This window comes from Nuphar pumila, chromosome 2, assembly GCF_984573655.1.
Source record: "Nuphar pumila chromosome 2, dmNupPumi1.hap1.1, whole genome shotgun sequence".
Classification (NCBI taxonomy): Eukaryota; Viridiplantae; Streptophyta; class Magnoliopsida; order Nymphaeales; family Nymphaeaceae; genus Nuphar; species Nuphar pumila.
The window spans coordinates 7320239-7344747 of NC_143250.1; positions in this window are offsets into that span (position 1 = coordinate 7320239).

Sequence of the window (24509 nt, forward strand, 5' to 3'; positions counted from 1 at the left end):
ATAATGGGGGCTTCAGCCCTATCTTGTAACAAGAATACCCAAGATAATATGGAAAGATCATCTAAAATGACTAAATAATAACGACACTTAGAACGACTAGGTATTCTACTTGGACCCCAAACATCAACATCAAGAAGATCAAACAGATTTTGACTTGAAGGACTCTGTCTGGACTGAAATAAACTGGTATGATGCTTCCCAACTTAACATGCTTCACACAACAAAGTAGTGGACGACGAGATGTGAGGAATAACTCTACGCAATTTAAGCAACGGAAGATGACAAAGACGATGATGCCAAAGCAACAGACTAGAAGAGGACTCATCTGCGGAATGAACAGAGCCAACTGGTTGGTGTAGATAATAGACTCCACCTTCCTGATGGCCTCCACCAATCGTCTTCCCCATCAGCAAGTCCTGAAAGGTGCAACAAGCAGGATCAAATATTACTCGACAATTCACTTCCTTTGTAACACGACTAACATATAACAAATTTTGAGGGAATGAAGGGTAATGAAGAACATTTGATAACTGAAGAGTAGGGGAGATGGAGATATTTCATTGTCCAACAATGGGAGAGAAACTCCCATTGACAAGAACAAACTTTTTATGATTTGCAACACTATTCAACTTTGAAAAATCACATTCATTTCCACACAAATGGCTAGATGCTCCAGAATCAATAATCCACCTACTACCTTGGCAAGATAATTCATCACCAGCAGAGCATGCAATATCAGCCACGAGGGAACTAGACGGAATATGTGCCAACAAATCATCATACTCAGCACGAGTGAGTGTAATCGAATCACTAGGAGGAACAATGGGGGACTCGGGATTGGCCACTTGTGCTGTAGGAACAACTTTAGCTGAAGATGCGGAAGGTCGACCATTCTTTTCAAAACATCTATTTTCTAAATATCCAAATCTTTTACAGTAGGTACACTGGAGCTTGCCTCGTGCTCTCGAGCCTCGACCACGTCCACGACCTCGTGAATTAGGAAGAAAACCTCGGCCTCGGCCATAGGAAACAGACACAACAGAGGTTTATGATTCTGATTGAGATTAAGGAAGGGACATGGCAAGCCTGCTGAGTTGATTATATGCCTCAGCAAGAGTGGGAACTTCTGAACGTTGGCAACTTAGTATTCAGTTGACAAGCCAGTCAGGAACCGTGCGACCATGGTATGCTCTTGGTGTAGTTTTTGTTTGTCACAACATAATGGTCTATGAGCATTTAGTCTCTCAAAAGCTGCGTTCACGGAAGCATAATACTGGGCTAGAGTTTGTTCTCAATTATCCCACATTTGTTTTGCAGAGGTGTGTGATCATCACAAATTTTTTCCTCTCGTAATATTCTCTCTCTTCCTTCTCTTTTCCTTTCCAATCTCTATTTCCTCCTTTTGAAGAGAGAGAAGAGAAAATAAGAGAAAAGAGGAGAGGTGGAATTCTTTTGCGGGGTCTCACTTGACCTTAATTTTGAAAATATTTGAGAAAATAACTCGCCTCCGTTTTGAAATATTTGCGGGAAAACTGGGAGACGGGATTCGCTCGTCGGTACGAGGTTCGACCGTTCTTGGCGCCTTTACCAGGGGTAATCGAAGCAAGGGTCGAATTCATGCCTTTTGCTTTGCTAAGAAATTATCTAAGAATTTATACTAAGTCTAAAGCACAAAGAATCATGCTTGTGCAGTGAAAAGATGTATGCTCTCTTTTGAAAAATGATTTTTGAAATTTTCCAAGTGTTTCTGAGATAGATTTGATAATAGAATGAAGAAATGATTTCTGAATAATTGAATTTAACTTAGAACTTGAGATAGATCAGAGAAGTTCTAAGTCTTTGAAGTAATTTAGAGTTGGAGGAATAATTCTTGATTTTGAGAAAGAATGATTTGAAGATTTGAAATGAAAGGAAATGAAGTTTCAAAGTAGGAAATGAACTTTGAATTTTGAACTTGAGAAAAGGAAATGAATACTTGAGATGAAATTGAATTTAGATTTTGAAGTTTGAAATTCAGAATGGATCTGAGAAATCCAAATGATGTAGAAATGAATTTAAGAAATCCAGATATGATCTGTAAGTGGATTTAGATTTGAAATCTGGAAATGAAATGGATTTGGTTTTGAAAGTTGGAATTGAAAATAGAACTTGATTCGAAATCTGGGTTTCAAGATGAAATTCGAATCCAAAGTCTGGATCTTTGAATCTGAAATCTGAGTTGGATCCGAAATTTGAAATGGGTTTTGGATCTGAGATCCAAGATGAAATTGAATTCTGGATCCTAAAATGGGTTTGGATCTGAAGTCTGAGATCCAAGATAGAATTGGGTTCTGGATCCTAAGATGAATTTGGATCTGAAGTCTGAGATCCAATGTAGAGTTGGACTCTGGACCCTAAGATGGAATTGGATCTGAAGTCTAAGATCAAAAGTAGAATTGGATTCTAGATCCTAAAGTGGAATTGGATCTGAATTCTGAGATCCGATATAGAATGTTGAATCCTGGATCCTAAAATGTATTTGGAGTTTGTTAAATTCAAAAGATGAATCAAGAATTTCCAAGTTTGAATTAAACTTGAAAAATGAGATTTTGAATTTGAATATACAAATGAATTTCAAAGTCCAATTGGACTTTGAATTTGGGGCTTGAATTCGAATTTTAGAAAATGAATCAAGAATCTCAAAGTTAAATTGAACCTTGAGTTGGATTGGAGTTTTGAACGAATTTGGAATTTCAAAGTCAAATTTGGATTTTGAAATCTGATTTGAATTTGAATATAAAATGAATTTGAAATCTCAAAGTTTATTTGAACTTTTGAGATTGAAAAATAAAATAGAATTTTGAAAAATGAAAGGATGAATCAGATTTGATAAGGATGGAAGATAGATTGAGGAAGATATTTACATTACTTGGAGTTTTTGAAAATATGAATTTTTGAAAATATGATATAATTCTATCCTAAATGTTGAATAAATTTGAAGAATTTGAAATTGGTTTTTGAAAAGCTATTCCATTCTTTACAACAACAAACAACAACAACTACGCCTTCATCCCAAAACAATTAGGGTCAGCGATATGAACCAAAAAAGAAATTCATTTTGGGTCTTCCACATGAATCCTTTTCCTCCAATCATTTCTATCCAACGCCATGTCCTCGGTGAGGTTCAAAGCATTCATATCCTTTCCTATCATCTCCATCCAAGTCTTCCTAGGCCTACCCCGACCTCTTTTAACTAATATATTTTCCCATTTCTCCAACCTTCTAACTGGAGCATCATTAGGCCTTCGCCGAATATGTCCAAACCACCGTAAACGATTCTCTCGCATCTTATTTTCAATGAGTGCAACACCTACCTTCTTACGTATCTCTTCGTTCCGAATCTTATCTTTTATTGTATTTCCACACATCCATCTAAGCATCCGCATCTCAGCTACACTCATTTTTTGAATATGATGTCTCTTGGCAGCCCAACATTCCGTACCATATAGTAAAGCGGGTCTAATAGTCGTCCTATAAAACTTTCCCTTCAACCGCAATGGCATTCTACGATCGCACAACACTCCAGTAGCACTTTTCCATTTCATCCACCCAACCTTTATCCTATGATTTACATCTCCATCAATTTCTCCATACTTTTAAATGATGGATCCCAAATATTTGAAATAATCATTCACCGGTATATCTTGCTCACCAAGCTTCACTACACTCCCATCCCTACTTCGTTGCTTACTAAACCGACAATCCATTTAAAATAATCTGTATTTAGATGAATTGAAATAAGATTGAAGATATAATACATCCTTGACTATGGTCATTGAATGTATTATATAATAATCTGTATTTAGATTCAAGAGAAGAATGAAATACATTTGGTGCTTTTATAGAATTTAAAATGAAATGAACTCTCAATATACCCTGACTGTGACCATTGGTATATATTTTGAGTTAATTTTAAGTTAAATTATGATAAAAGGAGAAAGTATTTAAGGAAAATATGATGAATTTTGAAAACGGATCCAGTGTGAATCCCGTGTTATTTCGTAAAAGATAAAAATCCTAAGTCTTGTTTACATCCTGACTATGGCCATTGATGTAAATCATCAACTTAGGGTTAATTACCTCTTACGAAATGGTGCACGTGCCATTCGTGTTCCCCATTGTGAGATTTTGAGAAATAAGGGCAAAAAAAATATGAAAATAAGCAATTTATGATATTTACAATGCTCATTCATTCTATCTAAAACAGGAAATGCAAATTCTCTTTATATCTAGTTATTACAATACATGAAATCAGATATACAACTTCCCAATAATGATATTTTCCACCTATTTCCTGCAAAATACTTGATTAATATGAAAAGAAGAGGGAGATTGCTTATATTATATGGATGTTAATGATAACATGCTCATGTGCCAAGATATACATGATGGAAGGATGAGAAATGATATTAAACATATATACATATATATGTATATCTATATGCATATATGTATAAATATATATGAACATATATATATATATATACATATATATATATATATGTATATAGGTGGAAATGTTAAATGTGAAGGGACTGTGGTGTTGATGAAGGATGATAGGTGTTGGGTGTTTCAGCAAGTGGGTGCTAGGTGCTGTGGTGACTTAGTGATCCGAGGTGAATGGTAGTGAAGATAGAAGTATGAAGGGAGGTAGAAGTCAGCTGTGTGCAGTAAGGATTTCAGCAGCTTGTAGATGCACAATTAGTGTGATATCAAAATTAGTTGACATATCCACTCGACCTCAGGGAACGGGTGCCGCACCATTTGTCTTGGTTTCTTTCAGTGAGGATATTCATATCCTGCCTCTAGCCTTTTAAAAGAGCTGACAGTGTTTTTCTTACCAGCTGCTAAACTGATAAAGTGAGGAAAACTAATTTATTTCTATTGGCTTTAACTCATATACTTCCACTATGGTAGCTCATGCATCAGTAGGAACAGGAAGTGGAGCTAGAAGCAATGGATGGAGGTTGTGTTTATGTAACCCAGGGGAAACTACAGAGAGGATGCTGTGAAGGTAATAATGAAGTGGAGGTGATGAAAGTAGCTACAGGAGATATAAGGTTTTTGTTGGAAAAATGGCTATGACAAGGTAATGATATGCAACTATAAACTGTACTGAATGGGATTCCTTGTATGTGATATACACTGTGGTCGAGATGTGACAAGTGTGCAATGTCATGAACTATACTGACGTGGAGTCAGTGGGTAAATGGTAAACATAGCAAACCTGATGACAATGAATACCTAGATGACATGACTGTGATGGGATAGTAATGAAATGATAAAGAAAGGTGGGGAGATCTTTATATGATATTTACAGTAAGTGTTATTTACATATAAAGAATGTTTATTAAGTCAAGATACAGGTAAAGCATGGATTTGATGAGGTACGGATGAATCCAGTCTTCAACAGTTGGAATTCACATAAAAAAAAATAATCAGTTTGCCAAAAGAGTTGCAGCCCATTCTGCAGATTGCTATGGACGACTTTTTAAAAGTCATAGCAGTTGATTGTGCAGACTTGAAATCTCAACGTTTGTAGTTTCCAAATGAATATCCAGCTTGGTCACGAACTTGAACCTTGACTCTCAAAGATTGATGTACTTACAAGTTGCCTTTGGGGTTCCTTTCAGCATTTAGCAGACAATCAAGAGCCTATTTTCTGAGTTAGTCTTCAAGCTCGTTGAAGGCATAATGGGGTTCGATCTGGCCGACGTAATGAAGCTTCACTCTGAGGATTCAATAGAACTTAGAGTGTAAAGCTTGAAAATTTAAATAAAAGAAAAATGCTGTAAGACTTATTGACCCTAATGACCGATCTCAATGTCAGTGGCATTCAACAAGACGCCCACTAAATATTCTTTCTGTGGTAACACCAGTTGCAGCATAGGGGTATTTCTGAGTTAGAAGTCCCCAAATTGAATTAGCTAAAGATGGTGAAAAAGGATTGCTAAGACATCTCCATGTTCATGATCTACCCTTCTATGACCTTGACAGCATACTCAAGTATGGATTTTGTTCTGTATTTTTCATAACCTGTAAAATCGACCCTACAGCAAAATTTTGGTGGCGTCTTCCACAACAAACTCAGTGAAAAACCATGGAACGTAAGTTGTTCCCCAAATAGTGCACAGTTCATTCACGAGACTTCCTGGCATTCGTGCAATATTCTTAATACTGATATTCTAAAAAAATTATAACCCAGAGTTACTCCAACAATAGAACTACTCCTTCAGATCACGATAGCGCCTGGGGCATGTGAGTGATCTTATCAGCAGATTGGCTACTGATTCTTTAGGGAATCGGTGTGGCCAATGTACAATGAAAAGTGAATACTCATGTTCAGATGAACAGACTTTTGGGCCTTGGCCTAGAACAGATGACGCTAAAAAAAAAAAAGAAGGCTCCGTGCTTTGATAGAAAGGAAAAAAAAAATATATCAAATCCCCACGAAATAGTATATAGGTTTGAAGAAAGCACAACATGTGATGAGTAAATGAAATAAAGTGAGAATTGATGAAGTTAAGATCTGGAGATAAGTAACTATCAGCAATATTATATCAAAATGTATGAAACCAGAGAAATGGGTATGCTGCACAGTAAATACAGATACAGAGCAGGTTAATAATGTTTATCGATCATTGAAAAGAAACGTGAAGCATATGAAAATATTGAACCAACATGACAGACAAACAAATAATAGAAGAGAATAAGATATCAGAATACATGTAGGCCGATCTTACATGCGGTAATGAGGACGAAAATGCCATCCGGAGCTAATATGGTTAACCAAAATTCAACAAAATGGAAATTAAAGAAAATTGCAGATCAAAAGGAGAAAAACCGCCCGATGCAAGTCAAGATAATCATCAAAAGAAATACCTAATGTAAGCGAAGAATCATATGAGGCAAATAAAAAAAAAACAGGATATAAATAACTCGAATCATGCGAAAATTGATGAGATTCTGAAATAAATTAACACAAGAGAGGAAGGAGATGTGGGAATCGGTGGATTCCAATGATATTGCAATAGGTGAATCGATATTTGCACAAGCATCATCGACACCACCAATGATGCATCAATGGCGGCCTAAAAAAAAGAAAGAAGAGAACTTACCCCGTTTGCCGAGATTCTGAAGGAGGAAAGAGGAAGGCTGAACTTTTGACGTGATACTCCAAAGCTGAAGGTGGGCGACCTCTTGCAGAGGAAATGTTTCAGAAAAGAGTTGCTTCGTAATGTTTTGCAGGGGTTGTAGTCGTTACTGAAGATTTTATCTCATTCGCTTGATCCTACTGCAGGGATGATCTCCTTGCTTCGGCTAATTTAGAGACACCAAGAGGAGAGTGGCTGAGATTTTTGCTACAGGATTTGCTTCAAAATGATGGAAAAAAAAGGGGGGGAATGAAGGAGAGGAAGAGGGGAAGGGTGAAGGCGGATCGAGAAGAAGAAGATGGAGGGGTAGAAGACGATCCTTTAATGGGGCTTCTTGCATGCCCTTTAAAGGAGGAAGAGAAGGTTCAGGAATGGGGTTTGTTAGAGCTGAGTGGAGGAGGAAAAAGGGAGGGCGATCGGCGAAGCAGAGAGAAGGAGGAGAGAATGGAGGGGGGGGGGGGGCTACCCCCTTCTTCCTTGCGAAGGAAAACCCTAAAAGAGGGTTTTTGCGGAGGAGCCCCTCTACTTTTCAATATTTTGCAATGAGGAGGCTCCTCAGGCTTTTAGCAAAATTGTTTTTAAGAGGTTCAAAATGTAATATCCATGATTTTTATCAGATAAATAAATTTAGATTTTAAGTCATTAAGGTGATACACGAATATTTTATTGTTTTAATTATTTATTCGTAATTGGATTTTGGATAACCTATTTGGATCCTTAAAGTAAATCGGATTTTAATGAGAAAATTTCTACAACACTTTAGTGGGAATTGGTATAGCTTAAGGCGATGTTCGGATCCACAATATTGCATTTGGATCTTCGATATCAGAATTTCAATATTAATCTGGATCCTTGTATTGAAACCATATAGATCAATGTACATTTAGTTGAATCCATAATAATTCGTTTGGATCCATAGTTCTAAATCAGAGTAGGATCAAAACTTCGGATTTCTGGATCCAAATTTTTTTGGCGAAGCACAATGGATCTTGGATCCATATTAATTTATGTTAAATTTTGGATTACGTAAATGGATCTATATTAACCTATGAAAGACCCACAAGATCGTATCGAAGAATAAACCAAATGTATTAAGAAAATAATATTTTTAAAGCTTGTAATATTTTGAATCCTTAGACAGATCCAAATTGCCCAACTGAGTGGTTTCATTAAAGATTTGGGTTGCGGGTCTCAGTGGTGGCCAAACCGAAACCGTACCCAATTGGGGTGTAATATATATATATATACATATATATATATATATAAATAAAAATAAGATGATAATAATAATACTAAGTATAAATAAAAATATATGGATCCGTATGGGTCCAAATATCGGACCCAAACCATCGATGGGTCGTAGATCCAAACCGTGGCGAGATCGCAGGTCATGGATCCAGTTGATCCATGCCCCGCACCACACCGTGCGTTAAGTAAAAAGAAAAAAAAAACGAAGTTAAGTATGGGGGCACTATGCAGGCCCGATAAAATGAGTGTTAGGGTTCAGAACCCTAACACAGGCCAAATCACTAGAGGAGGAGGAGGGGGCAATGCGCAGCCACCGTGTGAAGGGGAGGATAGCGGATCCCCTTCCGATTTTCGTGGCACCCTTCCATATCTCGCCTCCTTCCTCTCCCATTTAGCCGAACCCCTCTTCCATCCCTCTCTCGCTCTTCTCTACCTCCCGCACTCTTCCTCCCTGCAACATTCCCCCCTGTTCGAGCTCGGGTAACATCGCCACCACCTTCGCTTCTCCTTTTTCCGGCAGCACCACCCAGCGACGACCCTCCTTTCGTTCCATTCCATTCTCTCATTCGTCGGTGAGCAGGAGTTCGACTGCACCCAAATTCACGGCAGAACGAGAGGGGAAATCAACAAACAAGGTAGGTTTTACTGTGATTTCACATATCTACTGAGTTTTCAAGCATGCTTTGGATTTGTCGTAACTCCTAACTCGGAAAATTGGGGTTTTGGGTTGCCGTGAATCCCCAAATCAAAAATTTGGGATTTAGGGTAGGGTTTTAGTGTGTTTTTGCATGTGTACTACGTTTCAAGCATGCAATGTGGGTTTCACTGTGATTTTAGTGGATGGCCTAAATTCCAGGTATGTAGTGGGCTTGCCGTGAGCCCCAAATCAAGAAAAAAAAATGGGGTTAGGTTTGCCGAAAATCCCAGATCTTCGATTTGTGGATTTTGGATTTCTGAAAGTTGGTTTTCTTATGATCTTCATAGGAGTATCCTGTTTTTAAGCATGACATGTGTTACTGTTAAAGCTATCAACGTTTATTTTGAGGATTTTCGATTAGGAGGCAAGTTTTCCATGTTTTGCATGATTATCAGCCGTCTACGGGCTGTTTTTATTTCTTTTAATGATCATTTGAATTGCATTTCTATATTGTAATAGCCCAGCAACATAGATTGAGCTTGCGTAGATGTTATAGTGTTTTAAAATGTTGAGGCTGCTATAAAATATATATAAATATAGGGGACGGGTTGTATTATGTATGACTCCTGTGTAATTGTTGCATTCGTGCACTCAGTGAAAAAAAAAAGAAGAAAATTCCCTTAGGTTAACATCGACGAACCCCTATCGTTATTGTGAATTCTTTTTTTGTTGTTCATGTGTATTGATAATCCTTGCATCCTATCACATTCAATTATTTCGACATGAAACGCACGCACATATCTTCTAAGAAATTTAGTCAAAAATCCATAATACACACATCAATTATGTTATACAAGTATGATACATCCATTTAGACAGTCATAATACGATCATCTACAAAGAAACTATGTAGGCGTGGTACCTCCATCTAGTAGGTTGACACTAAGGATTTGTTGGCGTGATAAGTCAACAACCTAAACACTAATCATTATAAGCGTGATCCTAATAGGTCAAAATCAATCAATTGTAGGCGTGGATTTACCTATATACTAATATGAGCATCATAAAAGAACAAGTAACATGACCAATAACAAAACAAAATAAATTATACTCACAGAGCGCTTGCAGGGTGTGGCACGATCGTGATCTTTGATTCATTGTTCCCAAGCTATGATACCATTTGTAACACTCCGAAATTTTAACCCAAATTTTAGAGGATTTTTTTTTTATATAACAGCGTAAACAAGAAATAAAGTAAGGTTAAACATTTCGAGACATTACGGTGGAGAGAAACCCAAAACATTTATTTCATTTCAATATTAATGAAGATCATCAGCGTTTTAAATGATATGAACAGTTAAAATTTACAATAAACTCAAGCGATCCCTGGAACAATAAATCAAAAAATCTCGATCCGATGCCTCAACCCGCAGCCGCTCATAAACTCTATTCTTTACCTGAAAATTAGTAGATTGATTGGAATTAGACTACCACGTCTAAGTAGGAATTACTGTAAATTTGGCAAATATACTAAGTAACAAGTATGCAAGGGATTTGTTTAATTATGGACAATAAAACATAGCATGAGAATATAAACATTACTAAACTACTGCACATTGTTAATTTAAGTTTCTAGCTAGAATATATAAACACTACCAAGACCAAATCAACCATTGCAGGAGTACAGAATTCATCTCATGATAAGGTAATATCATTTGCAGCATTTAAATATATCATGGCCACCGATTCCATTGAATGCTTAAAAGTAAGTGAAGCAGACTATGCAACAACTATAACAGACATATACATAAGCGAGTAAAGCGGATTATGCAACAACAGCAACATGCATAACAGTCATGTAACAACCACAATATGAATTCAATTATCTCATATCTACACCTTTCAGTATTTCATTTCATCACAAGCTCAGAACATGCTGGAAGAATATAAACATGTCTCCCTAAAACTCCACTCACTGTGATACCTAGAATGTTCTAATTGATGTTTATCTTTTCTTATCTTATCTTATCCCGCGGGTACACACGGGCCGAGGCAACCATCACAGAAGAGAACGTTCAGGGGTATATTATTCAAAGTTGTTTTATTAACCCGAACATTCTAACTATGACTGAAATCCCAAGGGAGCGGCCAGTGACCGAGAGAAACTCTCAAAGGCCAAAACCAAAACAGGATGCATCCCTAACTTCTGCAGAAGAACATGGAACTACCACCTAGAACACATTTGGTAGTCCGGGTCCCCCAACTCTGAGGACTGGGACCAACGAGTCGCTTTACGCTCGAAGCTAAACACATGTCCCCAGAGTTTTGTACCACCTACCATCTCCAAGGTTTGCCCGAATCTGAGTGGGTTAATCTTTTCATTTAATTATTTTCCCGAAGTATGGGGCATTTCCCCAACTTATTTCTACTATCATAGTAGTAGAAATCTCAACCTTAGTCATTTTACCAAGGTGCATAGAACAGTTCCCATCCTTTGTCATATTGATTGCATAACCCACTCAAAGTGCTCCGGTGCCTTTAAACCAGTCGAGCAACAAGAATTAAATTTAAGTTCTTATCAGTATTATGATCAAACTCCGCCTGTGTAGTTATACACTGCCGGTCCCAAGCCCGGATAAAGGAGGAGGGTTGCGGTAGGCCTGTGACAGCCAGCATAAAAACTGTCATATCCTATGAAAATGAACCAATATGAGAATTTCGTTGGGGCGTTCCCTACTGAGCGACGCGCTGTACTCTCTAGGCCCGGAGGCAGTGATAAATGTGCAAGGGTTGCTAGGTCGTCGCCCAGAAGCGACGCGTCACACCGGCGCCCGGGTGTGGTGTCAAATAGGCAAGGGTTCCCTCACTTTGTTGGACGGGTGGGGGTAAAGAAGTTAGTCCAAGACCATAAAATTAGGTTAGCCACTTGGAACATAGGGTCTTTAACTGGTAAGTTGGTAGAGTTAGTAGATGTTATGTGTAGGAGAAAGATTGATATTTTATGTCTTCAAGAGACCAAATGGGTAGGTGAGAAAGCTAAAGTGATAGAACCTTGGGGATATAAGATTTGGTATACAGGAATAAATAGGAATAGGAATGGAGTAGGGATTGCTATGAGTCGTCAGTTTATAGATAATGTAGTTGAGGTCCGTAGGAAGGGTGATAGAATTTTACTTATTAAATTAGTATTAGGTACGGATATTATTAATATTATTAGTGTTTATGCACCTCAAGTAGGTTTAGATGATTCCATTAAGCATCAATTTTGGGAAGATTTAGATGGAGTAGTACAAGAGACATCTTATGGAGAAAAGCTTTTCATCGGCGGTGACCTTAATGGACATGTAGGCATTAGTAGGGATGGATTTGAGAATATCCATGGAGGCTATGGTATAGGAGAAAGAAATGAAAGTGGAGAAAGGATTTTAGATTTTTGTTTGTCCTATGATATGATCTTAGCAAACACTTGGTTTAGGAAGAGGGAGTCTCACCTAGTAACATTTAAAAGTGGGGTTAATACGAGTCATATAGATTTTTTCCTACTTAGAAAGAGAGATAGGGGTTGTTGCATCGATTGTAAGGTTATACCAGGAGAAAGTGTAGCTACACAACATAGAGTCTTAATTTTAGATCTTAGAATTAGACAATGCCGTAAAAGGGATAGACATAGGATAGATCCTAGAATTAAGTGGTGGGCACTGAAAGGAGCTAAACAAGGAATGTTTGTAGAGCAGGTAGTTAAGGAAGTTGATTGGTGTCTCGAGGAGGATTCAGAATCAATGTGGAATAAGATAGCGGGTGGTATGAGAAAAGTAGCTAAGGAGGTATTGGGTGAGTCTAAAGGCGGTGCACCACTAGGTAAGGATACATCATGGTGGAACGAGGATGTCAAATTAGCTATTAAGGTTAAAAGAGAGTGTTATAGAAATCTAAGTAAGAGTCGTGATAATAAGAATTTGGAGAAGTATATGATAGCAAAGAAGGAAGCTAAAAAAGTTGTTCGAAACGCGAGGGATAAGGTATATAAGGAGGTTTATGACAAGTTGGATACCAAAGAAGGCGAGAAGGATATTTATAGGCTTGCAAAGATGAGAGATAGGAAATCGAAGGATTTGGGTATGGTTAGATGTATCAAAGATGAAACGCAAAGGGTTTTAGTCAAAGATGAGGAGATTAAGGAGAGATGGAAAAATTATTTTGATAAGCTATTTAATGATAGTCATGCTCAAGATCTTGGAGACTTCTCCATTCCTTTTCATGAGATAAATCGTGACTTCATGCGCAAGATTCAAAATAAAGAAATTGCAGAGGCTTTGAAGAAAATGAAATCAAGAAGGGCAGTTGGCCCAGATGGTATACCTATCGAGGCTTGGAAATGCTTGGGAGAGAAAGGTTTAGAATGGTTGACAAATCTTTTTAACTTGATTTGGCGAACAAAGAAGATGCCTAATGAGTGGAGGAAGAGTACTTTGGTGCCTTTATATAAGAATAAGGGTGATATACAAGATTGCACAAACTATCGTGGTATAAAACTCATGAGTCATACTATGAAACTTTGGGAGAGGGTGATTGAGTGTAGGTTGAGGAAGGTTGTCATGATATCGGAGAATCAATTTGGTTTTATGCCTGGAAGATCAACTATGGAAGCTATACATCTTCTTAGACAACTTATTGAAAGATATAGAGAGATGAACAAAGATTTGCATATGGTTTTTATTGATTTAGAGAAGGCATACGATAGAGTACCTAGGGACGTTCTCTGGTGGACAATGATGAAGAAAGGTGTTTCTCTCAAGTACATTAGTATAATTAAAGATATGTATGAAGGAGTAGTAACCAATGTCCGCACTTGTGGAGGGGTGACAACCAATTTTCCGATAACGGTTGGGTTACATCAAGGATCTGCTTTAAGCCCTTTCCTATTTGCGATAGTGATGGATGAGCTTACGAGATCAATTCAAGAAAATGTACCGTGGTGTATGTTGTTTGCTGATGATATTGTTTTGATTGATGAGTCTAGAGCTGGGGTTAATGCTAAGTTAGAATTATGGAGACAGACATTGGAAGCTAGAGGTTTTAAGTTGAGTAAGAGTAAGACTGAATATATGGAATGTCGGTTTAGTAAGCAACGAAGTAGTGATGGGAGTGTAGTGAAGCTTGGTGAGCAAGATATACCGGTGAATGATTATTTCAAATATTTGGGATCCATCATTCAAAAGTATGGAGAAATTGATGGAGATGTAAATCATAGGATAAAGGTTGGGTGGATGAAATGGAAAAGTGCTACTGGAGTGTTGTGCGATCGTAGAATGCCATTGCGGTTGAAGGGAAAGTTTTATAGGACGACTATTAGACCCGCTTTACTATATGGTACGGAATGTTGGGCTGCCAAGAGACATCATATTCAAAAAATGAGTGTAGCTGAGATGCGGATGCTTAGATGGATGTGTGGAAATACAATAAAAGAGAAGATTCAGAACGAAGAGATACGTAAGAAGGTAGGTGTTGCACCCATTGAAAATAAGATGCGAGAGAATCGTTTACGGTGGTTTGGACATATTTGGCGAAGGCCTAATGATGCTCCAGTTAGAAGGTTGGAGAAATGGGAAAATATATTAGTTAAAAGAGGTCGGGGTAGGCCTAGGAAGACTTGGATGGAGATGATAGGAAAGGATATGAATGCTTTGAACCTCACCGAGGACATGGCGTTGGATAGAAATGATTGGAGGAAAAGGATTCATGTGGAAGACCCAAAATGAATTTCTTTTTTGGTTCATATCGCTGACCCCAATTGTTTTGGGATGAAGGCGTAGTTGTTGTTGTTGTTGTTGTTGTTGTATCAGTATTATGATCATTATTCTAAATGCTTTGGTACTTTTAAACCAATCGGACACAAATGCCCCGGTATCTTTCAACCAGTCAGGCTCACAGAAATTAACCTTTAATGTTCTCACCAATGTTATTGACATTGAGTACACGTTCATTAACAAAAGTACCTGCATCAAGTACCCAATCCATATTGCCCAATTAGGCATGATTCCCAAACTCCCTATCATTCATTTTGAATTCTCAGTGGACAAGGGAAAGCAAATTCACATAACTTGACTGCATGCAACAAACAATTTCAATAAATGACATTTCATTTATATGTCTCATAGCTCTTCTACAGAAAGCAGTCAAAACTCAGACATTTCCAGATTTGAATGTCAGCAGTTTATATGAAAAAAAAATTCAGATAAAACCAAATTGCATATACACCCATTTCTATATCAAGTTACAATTCGATTTATTACTAAAGTGTAAAACATAGTGTTTCATAAATAGGTCACATCACATATATCCAACTACAAGTAGAAAGCCCACCTATAATCTCATAACGAATTACAATTCTTAATGGCAATTTAAAAACACTGTTGGTTTGTTTGTTTGCTTCTTGTTTTTTTTAGGTATCTAATATCACCCAGGTGCCAGCAATAACTGACCCAAAGGTTTGGTCAGGAGTTCATTATTTAGAGGGTTTCAGTTAGGTTCCCTTTTCAAGTATCTCACAAAGGATCGAGTATACGGCTTCATATAAGTATTCATCTCATCAAGCACCATTGTGTTATTATCCAAACTTAATCCTACTACTTCATGTAGACAGTGTACAGGCATCACCAAAATGTGAAATAGAACTATAATAAGAATTGAGTGAAAGAACATGTAATTTAGAAGTGTGCAGGAATCATAATTATCAATATTAAAATTTCTGGTATTACCCCTTTTTAAGCACCTGAAATCAGTAAATATCATGTATTAGTTCTGACATGGCAGTTCAAAAATTAAAAATCCATATTATCATGGTATGAGGATCGACACCCACAGCATTTACTGCGTGTAACAAACTGCTAGTATTATTCATACACTTACAGACTCTATCTGTGTTATGTAGTTAGCAAGGCAATCATTATAGTCTTGATTTTCTTCTAAGTTTAGTGAGAGCTCTGATTTAAAGTTTGAAAAGTATTTCACCCAAGTACTGGTGAACAGACTCTGTGTACGTATAACAGTGTAAATGGGCATCACATAATTTATCAAAATCAGAAGTTACTGCAATGTTCATATGGGCTGAACACTGATGCCCTACTCATAACTGAGTAACGTACACAGGCTTTTCCAGTAACAGCAATCAATGAGCACCAGGGACCCCTAATTAATTGATATAGGAATAAAACACAGTACAAGCTACAACAGTTGAACCTTACAGTGGAAATACAACTTATGCAACAAAAGAAAACCATGAGACTTATCCCATATTACAGTTTATTGTGTTATATAAGTATACTTCTAAAACCATCTACCATAAAAAAAAAGTTTACTAGGTTCAGTTATATAATCAAATCTATATGAGTATTAACATCCACAAAATGTTTGTGCTTATAAGGAATAACATAACATGCTGTATATTAACTGGATGGGTGGACTATAATGTACATATTACATGATCTAATCTAAGGTTGCAAACCATATTGTTTTTGACTTTAAGACCCAACAATCAGATCAGAGTATCTGATAAGGGTGAGCATTAGCAACCCCAAAAGGTCTTTAATTTCAGGCATAATAATGATAACTTCTAAGTTATTGTTATTCATCTCTTCACCGACAACAACTAAAACAAAACACAAAACTGCAGCCTACTAGAAACAATAGAATATGCAAGTCCCAAAAAAAATGGAGTAATCGATGTTCTGAATAAAAGACCAGATAGCTTGGATCATTAAGATATAAATAACATTTGCAGGAAAGAAAAATAACACACCCATTCAGTATAGACAGTACAGAACTACAAATCCCCATTTTTTTTTTATGAACTGGTCTATTAAAAGAAAGTCGAATGTAGCCATAACCATAAAGGGTCTTGACTACTTTAGATTTCAGTAGGCACACGCCTGATCATATATCATGCAAGGTCCAGCACGATCCAATAGAATGGACAAAGGATTAAAAGAATTGGGATTTCCAAAAATCAATATATGAAAAAAAAAACCTTTACGATAATCAGTAACCACACAGAACCAAGGTTTTGCACAGCTTCAGTCCACTCATAGGGATTGTATTGCAAACCATTACCTCTTTGGAACAAATACCCGATAAAATCACGATAGACCCTACAAAATCGTTGCCAATCCTACCGTCGAAAATTCCAAAATCCCCAAATCGAAGATTTGGGATTTTCGGCAAACCAAATCCCATTTTTTTTTTGATTTGGGATTCACGACAAATCCAACACATGCTAGTAACTTAATACATATGCGAAAAGCATAGTAAAAACCTACCTCGGCAATGCGAAATCCCCAACTTTGTGCGATTGTTTCTCCCTAGCCGCTGTGAAGCGAAGCCCTCCTCACGCCGACTCCACGAACACGAACGAGAGAGATGGAAAAACCGAAGTAACCTCGTTGCCGTGCTCGTGTGAGTCGTGCGTTCTCCACCGGCTGGTGTAAGAAAGAAAGGAAATTGGGAGGGAGAGGAAAAGAGAAACGGAACGGAGTTGAGGGAGACCGAGAGAGAGAGAGGATTCGGCTAAATGGGAGAGGAAGGAGGCAAGATATGGAAGGGTGCCACGAAGATCGGAAGGGGATCTGCTACCCTCCCCTTCACACGGCGGCTGCACATCCCCCTTCCTCAGCTTCCTTACTTCCACGCTGTGTTAGGATTCAAAAACGAACCCTAACACTCGTTTTTATTGGGTAGGGCTTTTGCTTTGTTTTTTTTTTTTGTTACTTGGTTTTAACGTGTTGTCGGGTGCCTGTTTGGTTCGGCTGAACCCGAACCCGAACCCGAACCCGCCACAGCTGGGTCCAAGTCTAGGGCATATCCGGATCCATCTGAGGATCCAGACCCACATCTAAATATTTAACTTATTAAATATTGAGTATAACACGAATTAAAAATGTTGTGGATCCAATTACATTATTATAAATATCTACTAACTTACTATGAATCTGGGGTCCATTGTGCTTGATACTCTCTTTAAATAAATCTGGATCCAAGGATCCAGATTAATATTTGAAGTTCTGATATCGAAGATCCAAATGCAATATTGTGGATCTGAACCTCGCCTTAAGCTATACCAATTCCCACTAAAGTGTTGTGGAAATTGTCTCATAAAAAAAATCTGATTTATTTCCAGGATCCAAATAGGTTATTTAAGATCCAATTACGAATAAATAATTAAAACCATAAAATATTCGTGTATTACCTTAATGACTTAAAATCTACATTTATTTATCTGATAAAAATCATGGGTATTACAATAAGCATGGAGGATTCATGATATACTGCGTCTAAACTGTATACTGCCACATAAACTGTTGCATAAAAATATATTCCTGTATCGGTTTATTATTGCATTCATTAAACTCATATGTTGATTTTTATGAGATGCTATATCTCTAAAGTTCTAGGATGTTTATCAATATTATGTAAATTGCTGAATTCCTAGTCCTAAAAAGTGGGAATACCCAACAGAAACTAGAGCTATGAGTATGGATTTCTTACAGATTTTCTTTTGCATAATACATGCTTTTATATTGTACCAAAATCATGTTGTAACAAATGGTACTTATACGTACATGCAAATGTTTCTAGTTACAAGTTTCATTATGTTCTGCATATACAGGGGTTCTGATTATGCCATAGTTCATGCTCATTATGTTTAACCTTGATTAGTGATCAAGATGTAAATAAATATCTCTGAATATATTTCCATTTCAGGGTTGGTATAAGTATATGTCTTGAGTTGTTTAGGAAACCCTGCCTAATGGGCAATATGGGGTGAATACCCGATACGAGTATTTGAGCTATTAGCCTGTGTGTTATGGCAAGAAAAAAATGATGAAAACTTAATCATAAAGGTTGTGCGACCGACCAGTTTAAAGGTACCGGGGTCTTGGTACTTTACAGTTTAAAGGTACCGGAGCATTTATAATAATGATCATAATACTGATAAGAAACTTAAATTTAATTCTTGTTGCCCGACTGGTTTAAAGGCACCGGGGCATTCGTGCTTGACTGGTTTAAAGGCACCGGAGCACTTTTAGTGTGTTATGCAATCAATACGACAAAGGATGGGAATTGTTCTATACCCTTTGGTAAAATGACTAAGGTTGGGAATTTTCTATTGCTATGATATTAGAAAGAAGTTGGGGAAATGCCCCATACTTCGGGAAAATAATTAAATAAAAAGATTTAACCCACTCAGATTCGGGCTTACCTTGGAGAGGGTAGGTGGTACAAAACTCTAGGGACATGTGTTTTGTTTCGAGCGTAAAGCGACTCGTTGGTCCCAGTCCTCAGAGTTGGGGGACCCGGACTACCAAATGTGTTCTAGGTGGTAGCTCCATGTTCTTCTGCAGAAGTTAGGGATGCATCCTGTTTTGGTTTTGGCCTTTGGGAGTTTCTCTCGGTCATTGGCCGCTCCCTTGGGATTTCAGTCACAGTTAGAATGTTCGGGTTAATAAAACAATTTTGAATAATATACCCCCGAACGTTCTCTTCTGTGATGGTTGCCTTGGCCCGTGTGTACCCGCGGGATAAGAAAAGATAAACATCAATTAGAATATTTTAAGTATCACAGTGATTGGAATTACTAGGGAGACATGTTTATATTCTTCCAGCATGTTCTAAGCTTGTGATGAAATGAAATACTGAAAGGTGTAGATATGAGATAATTGAATTCATATTGTGGTTGTTACATGACTGTTATGCATGTTGCTGTTGTTGCATAATCCGCTTTACTCGCTTATGTATATGTCTGTTATAGTTGTTGCATAGTGTGCTTCACTTACTTTTAAGCATTCAATGGAATCGGTGGCCATGATATATATTTAAATGCTGCAAATGATATTACCTTATCATGAAATGAATTTTGTACTCCTGAAATGGTTGATTTGGTCTTGGTAGTGTTCATATATTCTAGCTAGAAATTAACAATGTGCAGTAGTTTAGTAATTTTCATATTTTCATGCTATGTTTTATTGTCCGTAATTAAACAAATCCCTTGCATACTTGTTACTTAGTATATTTGTCAAATTTACAGTAATTCCTACTTAGACGTGGTAGTCTAATTCCAATCAATTTACTATTTTTCAGGTAAAGAATATGGTTTATGAGCGACTGTAGAATGAGGCATCAGATCGAGGTTTTTGGATTTATTGTTCCAGGAATCGCTTGGGTTTATTGTAATTTTTAACTGTTTATATAATTTATAACTCTAATGTTAATTTTTATTGATATTGAAATGAAATAAATGTGTTGGGTTTTCTCTCCACCGTAATGTCTCGAAATGCTTAACCCTATATTATTTCTTGTTTCCGCTGTTATAAAAAAAAATCCTCTTAAATTTGGGTTAAAATTTTGGGGCGTTAGACAAAATTATTTGCTTTTTCTCGTAGTTTTCCCAAATTTTTTGGTTTTTGTGTTATTTTTCAATTTTTTTGTATTTTTAGAGTAAAATCCTAGAGTTTTACGAGAAAACAAAGATTAAAACTAATTTTTTTGTGTTTTTGCAAAAATATTTACAAGAAGGAATTTTTCTGAGAATTAAAAGCTATTTTTGGGGAAATTTCTTCAAAAAATGCGTTTGGATCTGGATTTTGAGGAAATATGGATTTAAAACACTGGGTTCGGCTCCGAAATCGATTTTGAATGGAATTTGATCCAGAAAATCCGAAGAATAAGTGAAAATTAGCTTTGATTTTCTCAGAAAATGGGGTCAGGGGCAAAAGGGTCATTTTGACAAAACTTCGAAAAATTTGGGGTGTTCACACAAGGTGTCATAAATAAACCCGTCGGCTGTGTGAGGTTGCACACTATTCATAATCCAAGACATAACAATATCATTGTCCTCTTTCCATGTAGCATACTTTCCAGTTTTGTTCGTAGGCTCATTTTTCAACAAAATATGTTTTCTACAATGCCCTGAAACAGACATCATGAACGTACGCGACCATCTAGCATAGTTAGTCTCATGCAACTTTGCAAAGCCTTTATAATCAGACACAGTTTCAGTCTTCATGTCTGACCTCTGCATTTCAGCCATGGAAATACAACCACACACAACTACCAATTGCTGAAAACTCGTGTCTGACGTGCACACCAACTACCAGTGTGAGAAGTCGACTCTACTAAATTTTAATCATACTGATAAAATCTTAAAAAGCTGCAACAATGTAATGCCCCAAAAATCCATGACTTGTAACTTTTTAGAATAGTTTAGAAAGCTTTGAAATCATACAATAATCAGAGTTTAAATAATACTTCAGCGGAAAATGATATTTTTAAAACCACAAGTCAATGGACCTTGAGCGCATTACAGCGTAAACTTTCCTTTTGTCAAATCCCGCACAACCATTGAGTTGTGGAATTTTTGGTAGAATGACATGAAGAAGGATGTGGCCGAGTTCGTCTCGAGATGCCTCATCTGTCAGCAAGTTAAGATCGAGCATCAACGACCAGGAGGAGCGTTGCAACCCTTGGATATCCCAGAATGGAAGTGTGAGGGTATCGCCATGGACTTTGTAGTTGGCCTTCCTAGGACTCGACGCAAGCACAACGCGATTTGGATGATCGTCGATAGACTCACCAAATCCGTGCATTTCCTGCCCATCCGCCTCGACCAGTCTCTTGATAGCCTGGCCGATCTTTATATCCGCGAGATTGTAAGACTCCACGGTATTCCAGTTTCTATTGTTTCTGACCGTGATCTAAGATTCACGTCGAGATTCTGGGGGCAGCTCCAGCAGGCTCTAGGCACCAAACTGAGTTTTAGCTCGGCTTTCCACCCTCAGACTGATTGTCAGCCTGAGCAAACTATTCAGACCCTGGAGGATATGTTGCGGGCCTGCATGTTGGAGTGGAAATGTGAATGAGATTCTCATCTCAGTTTAGCGGAGTTCACATATAATAATAGTTTCCTCGCTAGTATTGGCATGGCTCCCTATGAAGCCTTATACGGAAGGCCGTGCCGATCGCCTATATATTGGGATTAAGTAGGAGAAAGAGGACAGGAGGATCCTCTTGTGCTTCAGCATTATTCGGAACAGGTGCGAATGATCCGGGATCGTCTCCGTTCAGCTCAGAGCCGACAGAAAAGTTACGCCGACCGTCGTCGCCGAGAGCTCATTTTTCTTATAGGAGACATGGTGTTCGTCAAGGTTTCTCCAACCAAGGGGGTTTTTCGTTTTGGATAGAAAGGGAAGCTAAGCCCTCGGTTCGTTGGCCCTTTTGAGATTTTGGATCGCATCAACGAAGCGGCTTATCGCGAGGAAATAAAGATTTAAAACTGATTTTTTTGTATTTTTGCAAAAATATTTACAAAAGAGAGTTTTTCTGAGAATTCAAAGCTATTTTGGGAAAATTTCTTCAGAACATGGGTTTATATCCGAAATTTTAGGAAATATTCGAGGTCTACAACCTCGAACTGAGAAATATAGGGTTGTGGATCCAATAGAGCGTCAGATGAACTACCCGAGTCATTCAAACCCATTTTTGGTATTTTTGTAATTTTAATTTGAAAATCGGACAACGAGGTTCAGATTTGAATTTAAAACACTGGGTTCGGATTAGGAATTGAATTTTGAGTATATCAATATGAAACTCATTCCGAAAATCTGAAGAATGACTGAAATTTAGCTTTGAAATCGCTTTGATTTTCTCAGAAGATGGAGTCAGAGGCAAAAAGGGTCATTTTGCAAATCTTTGAAAAATTTGGGGTGTTCATTGTACAAGGAAAATCAACAAGAGGCCCAGCCCCCAGGTTAAAACAAAAACCCAAAACTCAAAACCCTGCGACGACAGCCAGAAGTCTGGAAGGAAAAGTATAGTCTTGAGTCACGTCGCATGCACCGTTGACTGCCTGTCGCCGCTACTCATCACCTGCCCATAAAATGGGTCAGTCTCGCGAAAAACTAGTAGGAGTGTAAAAAGAACAAGAACAAAAGGGGGACCTTCAAGAAAAGCCCAAACATATAAACTGGAGTAGGGATCGGAAGTTCACTCCCCTCGACCAGCCTTTGGAGAAAATTCTGGAATACTTGCTGTCTCACGGGATGGTAAAACTTCCCAAGGTGGCAGATCCACCAGTGCTCATGGGAAGATTTAAGGAACAGTACTGCAAGTTCCTTAAATCTTCCCATTTTAGGATCTTAAGATGGATTTCAGATCCAAATCCATCTTAGGATATGAAATCCATCTGGATCTTAAGATGGATTTCAGATCCAAATCCATCTTAGGATCTAGAGCCCAACTCTACATTGGATCTCAGACTTCAGATCCAAATTTATCTTAGGATCCAGACTCAAACTTCACTTTGGATCTCAGCCTTCAGATCCAAATCCACTCTAGGATCCAGAACCCAATTCTATTGTGGATCTCAGATTTCAGATCCAATTCCATCTTAGGATCCAGGATTCAATTCTACTTTGGATCTCAAACTTCAGATCCAATTCCATATTAGGATCCAGAGTCCAACTCTATTTTCATATCCAAAAACCATCTTGGATTCAAAACCTTGAATCCAATTCCATTCCAAAAATTCCAGATTCAAATCCCATCTTGAATCCCATATTTTAAATCAACTTCTCAAACCAATTCCACTTCATTCAGATTTCAAGATCAAGTTCCCATTTCGGATCCTAAATCCAAAAATTCAACTTTGAACCTTATCTTGGACTCAAATTTCATCTTGAAAATCCAACTTTTAAATCAATTCCATTTTTCAAATTTTGATCAAAATTCCCAATTCTATCTTTCCTTCTGATTCAATTCCATTTTTCTTCTAATTCAAAGTCCATTTATGACTTTGAAAATTCCTTTTATCTCAAAACTTCAAAAAATCATTTTTCCAAATCCAGATTCATATTCCCAAGCTCTTGATTATTCTAAAAACTTAGAACTTCAATCTTAAGTTCTAAGATAGAAATCATTTCTTCACTTTATCAGATTCATCTCAAACACTTGGGAATTCTTCAAAAACACTTTCAAAAAGAGCATGCATTTTTGCATTTGCACAAGCATGATTCTTTGTGCATTTAGACTTAGGATAAATACTTAGATAATTTCTTAGCAAAGCAAAAGGCATTAATTCGACCCTTGATTCGATTACCCCTGGTAAAGGCGCCAGGAACGATCGAATCTCGTACCGACGAGCGGATCCCGTCTCCCAGTTTTCCCGCAAATATTTCAAAAACGGAGGCGAGTTATTTCAAATATTTTTTTAAAAATTAAGGTCAAGTGAGACCCGCAAAAAGAGTTCCTCTTATCTTCTCTTCTTTCTTTTCTCTTCTCTCTTTCTTTTCCGTTCTTTTATCTTTTCTCCCTTCAAAAAGGAGGAAAATAAGAGGTTGGAAAGGAAAAGAGAAAGAAGAGAGAGAATATTACGAGAGGAAAAA